Genomic DNA, 13115 nt, shown 5'->3' on the forward strand with positions numbered 1-13115 from the left:
TTCTTCTTTTCCAATTTGGATTCCTTTTATTTCTTTTTCTGCTCTGATTGCTGTGGCCAAAACTTCCAAAATTATGTTGAATAGTAATGGTGAAAGTGGGCACCCTTGTCTTGTTCCTGACTTTAGAGGAAATACTTTCAATTTTTCACCATTGAGGATAATGTTTGCTGTGGGTTTGTCATATATAGCTTTTATTATGTTGAGGTATGTTCCTTCTATTCCTGCTTTCTGGAGAGTTTTTATCATAAATGGATGTTGAATTTTGTCAAAGGCTTTCTCTACATCTATTGAGATAATCATATGGTTTTTATTTTTCAATTTGTTAATGTGGTGTATTACATTGATTGATTTGTGGATATTGAAGAATCCTTGCATCCCTGGGATAAAGCCCACTTGGTCATGGTATATGATCTTTTTAATGTGTTGTTGGATTCTGATTGCTAGAATTTTGTTAAGGATTTTTGCATCTATGTTCATCAGTGATATTGGCCTGTAGTTTTCTTTTTTTGTGGGATCTTTGTCAGGTTTTGGTATTAGGGTGATGGTGGCCTCATAGAATGAGTCTGGAAGTTTACCTTCCTCTGCAATTTTCTGGAAGTGTTTGAGTAGGATAGGTGTTAGCTCTTCTCTAAATTTTTGGTAGAATTCAGCTGTGAAGCCGTCTGGACCTGGGCTTTTGTTTGCTGGAAGATTTCTGATTACAGTTTCAATTTCCGTGCTTGTGATGGGTCTGTTAAGATTTTCCATTTTTTCCTGGTCCAGTTTTGGAAAGTTGTACTTTTCTAAGAATTTGTCCATTTCTTCCACGCTGTCCATTTTATTGGCATATAATTGTTGATAGTAGTTTCTTATGATCATTTGTATTTCTGTGTTGTCTGTTGTGATCTCTCCATTTTCATTTCTAATTTTATTGATTTGATTTTTCTCCCTTTGTTTCTTGATGAGTCTGGCTAATGTTTTGTCAATTTTATGTATCCTTTCAAAGAACCAGCTTTTGGCTTTGTCGATTTTTGCTATGATCTCTTTTCTTTCTTTTGCATTTATTTCTGCCCTAATTTTTAAGATTTCTTTCCTTCTAACTAACCCTGGGGCTCTTCATTTCTTCCTTTTCTAGTCGCTTTAGGTGTAGAGTTAGGTTATTTATTTGACTTTTTTCTTGTTTCTTGAGGTATGCCTCTATTGCTATGAACTTTCCCCTTAGGACTGCTTTTACAGTATCCCACAGGTTTGGGGTTGTTGTGTTTTCATTTTCATTTGTTTCTATGCAAATTTTGATTTCTTTTTTGATTTCATCTGTGATTTTTTGGTTATTCAGCAGCGTGTTGTTCAGCCTCCATAGGTTGGAATTTTTAATAGTTTTTCTCCTGTAATTGAGATCTAATCTTACTGCATTGTGGTCAGAAAAGATGCTTGGAATGATTTGTATTTTTTTGAATTTACCAAGACTAGATTTATGGCCCAGAATGTGATCTATCCTGGCGAAGGTTCCATATGCACTTGAGAAAAAGGTGAAATTCATTGTTTTGGGATGAAATGTCCTATAGATATCAATTAGGTCTAACTGGTCTATTGTATCATTTAAAGTTTGTGTTTCCTTGTTAATTTTCTGTTTAGTTGATCTATCCATAGGTGTGAGTGGGGTATTAAAGTCTCCCACTATTATTGTGTTATTGTTAATTTCTCCTTTCATACTTGTTAGCATTTGTCTTACATACTGCAGTGCTCCTGTGTTGGGTGCATATATATTTATAATTGTTATATCTTCTTCTTGGATTGATCCTTTGATCATTATGTAGTGACCATCTTTGTCTCTTTTCACAGCCTTTGTTTTAAAGTCTATTTTATCTGATATGAGTATTGCTACTCCTGCTTTCTTTTGGTCCCTATTTGCATGGAAAATCTTTTTCCAGCCCTTCACTTTCAGTTGGTATGTGTCCCCTGTTTTGAGGTGGGTCTCTTATAGACAACATATGTAGGGGTCTTGTTTTTGTATCCATTCAGCCAGTCTTTGTCTTTTGGTTGGGGCATTCAACCCATTTACGTTTAAGGTAATTACCGATAGGTATGATCCCATTGCCATTTACTTTATTGTTTTGGGTTTGAATTTATACACCATTTTTGTGTTTCCTGTCTAGAGAATATCCTTTAGTATTTGTTGGAGAGCTGGTTTGGTGGTGCTGAATTCTCTCAGCTTTTGCTTGTCTGAAAAGCTTTTGATTTCTCCTTCATATTTGAATGAGATCCTTGCTGGGTACAATAATCTGGGCTGTAGGTTATTTTCTTTCATCATTTTAAGTATGTCTTGCCATTCCCTCCTGACTTGAAGAGTTTCTATTGAAAGATCAGCTGTTATCCTTATGGGAATTCCCTTGTGTGTTATTTGTTGTTTTTCCCTTGCTGCTTTTAATATTTGTTCTTTGTGTTTGATCTTTGTTAATTTGATTAATATGTGTCTTGGGGTGTTTCTCCTTGGGTTTATCCTGTTTGGGACTCTCTGGGTTTCTTGGACTTGGGTGATTATTTCCTTCCCCATTTTAGGGAAGTTTTCCACTATTATCTCCTCGAGTATTTTCTCATGGTCTTTCTTTTTGTCTTCTTCTTCTGGGACCCCTATGATTCGAATGTTGTAGCGTTTAAAATTGTCCTGGAGGTCTCTGAGATTGTCCTCATTTCTTTTAATTCGTTTTTCTTTTATCCTCTCTGATTCATTTATTTCTACCATTCTACCTTCTAATTCACTAATCCTATCTTCTGCCTCTGTTATTCTACTATTTGTTGCCTCCGGAGTGTTTTTAATTTCATTTATTGCATTATTCATTATATATTGACTCTTGTTTATTTCTTCTAGGTCCTTGTTAAACCTTTCTTGCATCTTCTCAGTCCTTGTCTCCAGGCTATTTATCTGTGATTCCATTTTGATTTCAAGATTTTGGATAAATTTCACTATCATTATTCGGAATTCTTTATCAGTAGATTCCCTATCTCTTCCTCTTTTGTTTGGTTTGGTGGGCATTTATCCTGTTCCTTTATCTGCTGGGTATTCCTCTGTCTCTTCATCTTGTTTAAATTGCTGAGTTTGGGGTGTCCTTTCTGTATTCTGGCAGTTTGTGGAGTTCTCTTTATTGTGGCATTGTCTTGCTGTGTGTGGGTTTGTATAGGTGACTTGTCAAGGTTTCCTGGTTAGGGAAGCTTGTGTCGGTGTTCTGGTGGGTGGAGCTGTATTTCTTCTCTCTGGAGTGCAATGAAGTGTCCAGTAATGAGTTATGAGATTTCTATGGTTTTGGGGTGACTTTGGGAAGCCTGTATCTTGGAGCTCAGGGCTGTGTTCCTTTGTTGCTGGAGAATTTGCTTGGTTTGTCTTGCCCTGGAACTTGTTGGCCCTTGTGTGGTGCTTGGCTTCAGTGTAGGTATGGAGGCGTTTGATGAGCTCCTGTCAATTATTGTTCCTTGGAGTCAGGAGTTCCCTGGAGTCAGGGTTTGGACTTAAGCCTCCTGCTTCCAGTTATCGGTCTTATTTTTACAGTAGTTTCAAAACTTCTCCTTCTATACAGCACCACTGATAAAACATCTACGTTAAAGATGAAAAGTTTCTCTACTGTAAGGGTCACCCAGAGAGGTTCACAGCTTTATATGAAGAGAAGAGGGAGGAGGGAGTTAGAGGTGACCCGAATGAGATGAGGTGGAATCAGTAGAGGAGACAGTGGGCTAGCCAGTAATCACTTCCTTATGTGCACTCCACAACTGGACCGCTCAGAGATGTTCACGGAGTTATACAGAGAAGAAAAGAAGGAGGAAGGAGACAGAGGTGGCCAGGAGAATAAAAGGGGGGAATGAAAAGGAGGGAGACAGATCCAGCCAGTAATCAGTTCCCTAAGTGTTCTCCACCGTCTGGAATACACAGAAATTCACAGAATTGGGTATAGTAGAGAGGGGTTAGGGAGGAGACACAGGCGACCTGGTGGAGAAAATGGAGAGTCCAAAGGGAGAGAGAGCAGTCAAGCCAGTAATCTCGCTCCCTAGTGAACAATGGGTACTGAGGATTGGGTTCTTAAAGGTACAGAATTGGTAACAAATACATAAAAGCAAAAATTAAAAATCTAGAGTAGAGTTTGGAATTTCAAAAATACGATGTTATAGAAAAGAAGAAGGAAAAGAAAGAGAGAAAAAAAAGCAAACAAGGTCACGAAAATTATAAAGAAAATGTAGGTACAAAATTGATAACTAATACCAAAAAGCAAAAGTTAAAAATCTAGAGTAGAGTTTGGAATTTCAAAAATACAATGTTAAAAAAAAGAAGAAGAAAAAGAAAGAGAGAAAAAAAAAACCAAACAAAAACAAAGTCGCAAAAGTTATAAAGAAAATACAGGTATAAAATTGATAACAAATACCAAAAAGCATAAATTAAAAATCTAGGGTAGATTTTGGAATTTCAGATATACAATGTTATATAAATGAAGAAGAGATAGAAACAGAGAAATAAAAAAGTCACAGAAATTATTAAAAAAAAACTATAGGTACAAAATTGATAACAAATACCAAAAAGCTAAAATTAAAAATCTAGAGTAGAGTTTGGAATTTCAAAAATACAATATTAAAGAAAAGAAGAAGAAAAAAAAAAACAAGGTCAAAAAAATTATAGAAAATGTATATATGAAGTTTGTGTTAAAAAAAAAGGGTCTTTTTTTTTTTTTTGCAAAGTAATATGTTATAAAAGTGAAAATTAAAGGAATAATAGAGGACGTAAAATTTTTTTTAAAAATTAAAGAAAGAAAGAAAGAAAGAATGATCGTAAAAATAGTAAAAATATATCTAGGACTTTCTCTGGTTTTGTTGTGAATATTGTGGGTTCAGTTCATTTTTGTCTAGTTCTTTGGTCTGACTTATATTTCTCAAGATCTATAGGCCCCTTCCTATGTAGTTGGTACTAACCACAGGGTTTTAATCTATTGCATGTAGCTTCCAAGGCGGTTCCCTCTGTTATAGCTTCTTCTGTTTGCTGGTCTCTTCAGTGTCTGGTTTCCACCCTGACACAAAGGGGACGGTGGAGGACACTTTTTTTTTTTTTTTTTTAGGCGCACTTGTTCATTTGTGCTGTAGGGAGGGAGGGAGGGATGCTGCAAACAAATAACACTGGCATGTGCTAGCAGTGCCTCAGCCACACTGGGTCTGCCCCCGCTCACGGCGCGTGTAGCCTCCCTGCCCACACTGCTCAGGCTCTAGGTTACTCCGCCAGGAACCATCCGTGGCTGGCCCTGGGCTGCCTGCACCTCCCAGGTCCAAGCCGCTCAGGGTAGTCCTCAGAGGCCCAGACTTGGTTGGGCCTGCGTTTTGTGCCCTTCCCAGATCCCAGCAGCTCAGGTGATGAGGTGTTTGGCACACGCGATTGCTGCGACTTATCGCCTCCCTGCCGCCCGGTTATCTAGGTGTTCAACCGGCGCACCTTCTCAGGCAGATATTGACTGTCCAGACCCCCAAGAAGTTTTAGTTAGCAAAGAAGCCTGCTTACAGTTTTATAGATAATGTCTCTCTGGGGCAGCGAATGCCCTCTTCCGGCTCTGGCTGTCTGTCACCGGAGGGGGATGGTATGCAGCCGGCTATCTCTGTTCAGTCCTTTGTTCCATGCATGGGCCTGGCGGTGTCTTAGGTTAGGGCTGGCTTTTTGCGTGGTAGATATCCCACAGTCTGGTTTGCTAGCCCAAATTATTTTGCTCAGATAGCGCTCGGGTTATTCAGGCCAGATCCTTACTCTAAGTGGTGCAGCCCGTGCCACGCCTCCCTGCCCAGCCCCTGATTGCTAGTGGCGTATGCAGGCATCTGCGCTGCTTCTCCGCTGGGGGAGTTACCGTAGGGCTCCTAATCTGCAGGTTTTAATTGTTTATTTATTTTTCCTCCCTGTTATGTTGCCCTCTGTGCTTCCAAGGCTTGGCACAGATTTGGCAATAAGGAGGTTTCCTGGTGTTTGGAAACTACTGTCTTTTTAAGACTCCCTTCCCAGGACGGAGCTCTGTCCCTCCCTCTTTTGTCTCTTTTTTTGTCTTTTATATTTTTTCATACCTCCTTTCGAAGACTTGGGTTGCTTTTCTGGGTGCCTGATGTCCTCTTCCGGCATTCAGAAGTTGTTTTGTGGAATTTACTCGGCGTTTAAATGTTCTTTTGATGAATTTGTGGGGGAGAAAGTGTTCTCCCCATCCTACTCCTCCGCCATCTTAGCTCCTCCCATCCTGATTTTTTTTTTAAGTTAAAAAAAATTTAGTAAGTTGGATATATAGTTGCTTGGAGAATTTCCAAGTTATTCAGTTTGTGGCTTGTTACTTCCTGAAATGTTCTGTGTTAGTGACGGTCCACAGGCTTCTACTTTCAGTTCAGTTCAGTTCAGTTGCTCAGTTGTGTCCAACTCTTTGTGACCCCATGGAATGCAGCACGCCAGGTCTCCCTGTCCATCACCAATTCCTAGAGCTTTCTAAAATTCATGTCCATTGAGTCAGTAATGCCATCCAACCATCTCATCCTCTGTCATCCCCTTCTCTTCCCACCTTCAATCTCTCCCAGCATCAGGGTCTTTTCAAATGAGTCAGCTCTTCACAGCAGGTGGCCAAATTATTGGCGTTTCAGCTTCAACATCAGTCCTTCCAATGAATATTCAGGACTGATTTCCTTTAGAACTGACTGGTTATATCTCCTTGCTATCCAAGGGATGCTCAAGAGTCTTCTCCAAGACCACAATTCAAATCATTAATGCTTCAGTGCTCATCTTTCTTTATAGTCCAACTCTCACATCCATACATGACTACTGGAAAAACCATAGCTTTGACTAGATGAACCTTGTTGGCCAAGTTGTCTCTGCTTTTCAATATGCTGTCTAGCTTGGTCATAGCTTTTCTTTTAAGGATCAAGCGTCTTTTAATTTCATGAATGCAGTCACCATGTACAGTGATTTTGGAGCCCAAGAAAATAAAGTCTCTCATTGTTTCCACTGTTTCCCCATCTATTTGCCATGAAGTGATGAGACCGGATACCATGATCTTAGTTTCCTGAATGTTGAGCTTTAAGCCAACTTTTTGACTCTTCTCTTTCATTTTCATCAAGAGGTTCTTTAGTTCTTCTTCACTTTCTTCCATAAAGGTGATGTTATCTGAATATCTGAGGTTATTGATATTTCTCCCAGAAATCTTGATTCCAGCTTGTGCTTTATCCAGCCTGGCATTTCTCATGATGTACTCTACATATAAGTTAAATAGTTAAGTTCAATTCAGTCGCTCAGTTGTGTCTGACTCTTTGCGACCCCATGAACCGCAGCACGCCCAGCCTCCCTGTCCATCACCAACTCCCTGAGTTTACCCAAACTCATGTCCATTGAGTTGGTGATACCATCTAACCATTTCATCCTCTGTCGTCCCCTTCTCCTCCTGCCTTCAATCTTTCCCGACACCAGGGTCTTTTCAAATAAGTCAGCTCTTTGCATCGGGTGGCCAAAATATTGGAATTTCAGCTTCAACATCAGTCCTTCTAAATAAGCAGGGTGAACATATACAACTTCGATGTACTCCTTTCCCTATTTGGAACCAGTCTGTTGTTCCATATCCACTTCTAACTATTGCTTCTTGACCTGCATACAAGTTTCTCAGGAGGCAGGTAAGGTGGTCTGATATTCCCATCTCTTTAAGAATTTTCCAGTTTGTGGTCATCCACACAGTCAAAGGCTTTGGTATAGTCGATAAAGCAGAAGTAGATATTTTTTCTGGAACTCTCTTGCTTTTTTGATGACCCAACAGATGTTGGCAATTTGATCTCTGGTTCTACTTTGCCATATAATTTAAGTGTTTCTGTATTACTTATGAGATCAGTGGATCATTTTATATTTTCATTCCATCTTTACACTTACAGGAGAAAAATTATTGGAATTCTATACAAACACACTTTCTGAGGCACCAGAAAAGTTAGAGCTCATCCTAAAAACTAAAAGATAACTTACCTAAGCACTTCACTGTAAAACAGACTCCATTTGTTTACATTAAATGCCTGGAAACAGAAGTCAAAATAAAATACATATATCATATTTTTTTAGCCTTTCCATAATGTCATATGGTCATTTAGTTCTGACATAATAACAGGTATCTAGGATGGTGGGAATGGAATTTTTCCACTATATTTTTCAATTGAATAACCAGGGGTGAAACGAAGACTGTACATTAAAAGAATTAATGGCATCTGCAAGAAGAACCTTGAACCTTGATTCCTGTAGCTTTGTCATACGTTTCTTGTTTGAAACAACATCTTCTCAAAACCTCATAGTAGTATCAAAATATTCCAAAATTGCATTTTTCTGCATTGAGAAATGTGTCAAAATGAGTGTTTTGACACATCCATCCACACATCTTGACAAAATGCTTGATAAAATTTCAGTAATCATCGTTAGCTAAAGATGCATGGAAAGCCTCAAACTTAATAGCAGATGGTTTGTTGGGATCAATAAGAGTGCAATGAAGATGTCAAAACAGTCAGATCATGACCCCTTGTGACAAGTTGATCCAGAATCATCTTCATTAATCCAATGACTATATTTCACTGGCCATGCCAGCACCTTTCCACAACTTCCAGAGCTAAAGTAGCAAGTCAGCCTTAGCAGCAACAGAAATGACAGACATTTCATAGACATCTTATTCATATGCAAAAATTGCTGAATCATTTTGCCATTGCTCATGCTTATATCTCCTCATGCTTATGAGGAGGTACCCCATGTCCAAGATCAGAGAAACCCCAGTAAGAGGATAGGTGCTGGAGCAACAGCTGCGCAGCACTGAAGTGGCTGTGAGGAGGTATCCCATGACCAAGGGCAAAGGTGAAGTCCCAGAAAGATGGTAGGAGGGGTGAATTCGCATTTTAGAATCAAACCCCATTCCTTCTAGAGACACTAAGAGGGCTCAAACAAACCTTGTGTGCACCAGGACCCAGGGACCCTACAGAGACAGAGCTGTGTTGAGGGTTTCCTGTGGAGGTACAGGTCAACAGTGGACTGCCACAGAGACGGGGACTCTGGGTGAGGCAGACTTGGGTATGGCATAAGCCCTCTTGGAGGAGGTCACCATTAACCCCACCATAGAGCTACCAGAACTTACACAGGACTGGGAAATAGATTCTTGGAGGGCACAAACAGAACCTTGTGCACCAGGACCCAGGAGAAAGGAGCAGTGACCCACAAGAGACTGACCCAGACTTACCTGGAAGTGTCCATGAGTCTCTAATGGAGGTATGGGTCAGTCATGGCCTGCTGCAAGGTTGGGGGGCGGTGAGTTTAGCAGTACATGCATGGGATCTTTTGAAGGAGGTCCCATTAACATTACCTCTACTATAGTTTGGCCCCAGGTAAGTAGTGGGGATGGAACACAGCTCCACCCATCAACAGAAAATTGGATTACATATTTACTGAAAATGTCCCCATCCATCAGAACAAGACCCAGTTTCACCCTCATTCAGTCTCTCTCATCAGGAAGCTTCTATAAGCCTCTTATCCTTCTCTATGAGAGGGCAGACAGAATGAAAACCACAGTCACAGAAAACTAACCAATCTGATCACATGGACCACAGCCTTGTCTCACTCAATGAAACTATGAGCCATGCCATGTAGGGCCACCCAAGATGGACGGGTCATGGTGGAGAGAGCTGACAAAGCGTGGTCCACTGGAGAAGGGAATGGCAAACCACTTCAGTTTTCTTGCCTTGAGAATCCCAGGAACAGTATGAAAAGGCAAAAAGATAGGACACTGAAAGAGGAACTCCCCAGGTGAGTAGGTGCCCAATATACTACTGGAAATCAATGAAGAAATAACTCCAGAAAGAATGAAGAGACAGAGCCAAAGCAAAACCAACACCCAGTTGTGGATGTGACTGGTGATAGAAGAGCAATATTGCATAGGAACCTGGAATGTTAGGTCCATGAATCAAGGCAAATTGGAAGTGGTCAAACAGGAGATGGCAAGAGTGAACATTGACATTTTAGGAATCAGCAAACTAAAATGGACTGGAATGGGTGAATTTAACTCAGATGACCATTATATACACTACTGTGGGCAAGAATCCCTTAGAAGAAATGGAATAGCCATCATAGTCAACAAAAAAGTCTGAAATGCAGTAGTTGGATGCAATCTCAAAAATGACAGAATGACATCTGTTCGTTTCCAAGGCAAACCATTCAATATCATAGTAATCCAAGTCTATGCCCTGACCAGTAATACTGAAGAAGCTGAAGTTGAATGGTTCTATGAAGGCCTAAAAGACCTTCTAGAACTAACACCCAAAAAAGATGTCCTTTTCATTATAGAGGACTGGAATGCAAAAGTAGGAAGTCAAGAAACACCTGGGGTAACAGGCAAATTTGGCCTGGAGTACAGAATGAAGCAGGGCAAAGGCTAATAGAGTTTTGCCAAGAAAATGCACTGGTCATAGCAAACACCCTCTTCCAACAACACAAGAGAACTCTACACATGGACATCACCAGATGGTCAACACCAAAATCAGAATGATTATATTCTTTGCAGCCAAAGATGGAGAAGCTCTATCAGTTCAGTTCAGTCGCTCAGTCGTGTCTGACTCTTTGCGACCCCATGAATTGCAGCACGCCAGGCCTTCCTGTCCATCACCAACTCCCGGAGTTCACTCAGACTCACGTCCACTGAGTCAGTGATGCCATCCAGCCATCTCATCCTCTGGCGTCCCCTTCTCCTCCTGCCCCCAATCCCTCCCAGCATCAGTGTCTTTTCCAATGAGTCAACTCTTCACATGAGGTGGCCAAAGTACTGGAGTTTCAGCTTTAGCATCATTCCTTCCAAAGAAATCCCAGGGCTGATCTTCAGAATGGACTGGTTGGATCTCCTTGCGGTCCAAGGGACTCTCAAGAGTCTTCTCCAACAGCACAGTTCAAAAGCATCAATTCTTCAGTGCTCAGCCTTCTTCACAGTCCAAATCTCACATCCATACATGACCACAGGAAAAACCATATACAGAAGCTCTACACAGTCAGCAAAATCAAGAGTTGGAGCTGACTGTGGCTCAGATCATGAACTCCTTATTGCCAAATTCAGATTGAAATTGAAGAAAGTAGGGAAAACCTTTAGACCATTCAGGTATGATCTAAATCAAATCCCTTGTTATTATGCTGTGGAAGTGAGAAAAAGATTTAAGGGACTAGATCTGATAGACAGAATGCCTGATGAACTATGGACGGAGGTTCGTGACATTGTACAGGAGACAGGGATCAAGACCATCTTTAAGAAGAAAAAAAAAAAAAATCCAAAAAGCAAAATGGTTGTCTGAGGAGGCCTTACAAATATCTGTGAAAAGAAGAGAAGCAAAAAGCAAAGGATAAAAGGAAAGATATACCCACTTGAATGCAGAGTTCTAAGGAATAGCAAGGAGAGATAAGAAAGACTTCCTTAGTGACCAGTGCAAAGAAATAGAGGAAAACAACAGAATGGGAAGACTAGAGATCTCTTCAAGAAAATTAGAGATACCAAGGGAATATTTCATGCAAAGATGGGCTCGATATAGGACAGAAATGGTATGGACCTAACAGAAGCAGAAGATATTAAGAAAAAGTGGCAAGAAAACACAGAAGACATATGCAGAAAACATCTTCAGGACCCAGATAATCACGATGGTGTGATCACTGACCTAGAGCCAGACATCCTGGAATGTGAAGTCAAGTGGGCCTTAGAAAGCATCACTATGAACAAAGCTAGTGGAGGTGATGGAATTCCAGTTGAGCTATTTAAATCCTAAAAGATGATGCTGTGAAAGTGCTGCATTCAATATGCCAGCAAATTTGGAAAACTGAGCAGTGGCCACAGGACTGGAAAAGGTCAGTTTTCATTCCAATCCCAAAGAAAGGCATTGTCAAAGAATGCTCAAACTACCGCACAATTGCACTCATCTCACACACTAGTAAAATAATGCTCAAAATTCTCCAAGCCAGGCTTCAACAGTAGGTGAACCGTGAACTTCCTGATGTTCAAGGTGGTTTTAAAAAAGGCAGAGGAACCAGAGATCAAATTGCCAACATCCGCTGGATCATGGAAAAAGCAAGAGAGTTCCAGAAAAACATATATTTCTGCTTTATTGACTATGTCAAAGCCTTTGACTGTGTGAATCACAATAAACAGTGAGAAATTCTGAAAGAAATGGAAATATCACCCCACCTTACTTGCCTCTTTAGAAATCTGTATTCAGGTCAAGAAGCAACAGTTAGAACTAGGCATGGAACAATAGACTGGTTCCAAATAGGTAAAGGAGTACGTTAAGTTTGTGTGTTTTCACCCTGCTTATTTAGCTTGTATGCAGAGTACATCATGAGAAATGCCAGGATGGATGAAACACAAGCTGGAATCAAGATTGCAGGGAGAAACATCAATAACCTCAGATACGCAGATGACACCACCCTTATGGCAGAAAGCAAATAAGAACTAAAGAGCCTCTTGATGAAAGTGAAAGAGGAGAGTGAAAAAGTTGGTTGAAAGCTCAACATTTGGAAAACTAAGATCATGGCATCTGGTCCCATCACTTCATGGCAAATAGATGGAGAAACAGTGGAACTAGTGACAGACTTTATTTTTTGGGGACTCCAAAATCACTGCAGATGGTGACTGCAGCCATGAAGTTAAAATATGCTTACTGCTTGGAAGGAAAGTTATGACCAACCTAGACAGCATATTAAAGAGCAGAGACGTTACTTTGCCAACAAATGTCCTTCTAGTTAAGGCTATGGTTTTTCTAGTAGTCATGTCTGGATGTGAGAGTTGGACTATAAAGAAAGCTTAGCACTGAAGAATTGATGCTTTTGAACTGTGGTGTTGGAGAAGACTCTTGAGAGTCCCTTGAACTGCAAGGAGATCCAACCAGTCCATTCTGAAGAAGATCAGCCCTGGGATTTCTTTGGAAGGACTGATGTTGAAGCTGAAACTCCAACACTTTGGCCATCTGATATGAAGAACTGACTCATTGGAAAAGACCCTGATGCTGAGAAAGATTGAAGGCAAGAGGACTGGGGAATGGCAGAGGGTAAGATGTTTGGATGTCATCACCAACTCAGTGGAGATGAGTTTGAGTAAACTCTGGGAGTTGGT

The 13115-nt window shown here is 40.4% G+C and overlaps 1 pseudogene; it reads right to left on the bottom strand.

The window, feature by feature from the left end:
* Window positions 1-7968: 7968 nt before the first annotated feature.
* LOC139183494 (UDP-glucuronosyltransferase 2B31-like) lies at window positions 7969-8656 on the bottom strand (annotated as a pseudogene).
* Window positions 8657-13115: the final 4459 nt, after the last annotated feature.

Source organism: Bos indicus, chromosome 6, assembly GCF_029378745.1.
Source record: "Bos indicus isolate NIAB-ARS_2022 breed Sahiwal x Tharparkar chromosome 6, NIAB-ARS_B.indTharparkar_mat_pri_1.0, whole genome shotgun sequence".
Lineage (NCBI taxonomy): Eukaryota > Metazoa > Chordata > Mammalia > Artiodactyla > Bovidae > Bos > Bos indicus.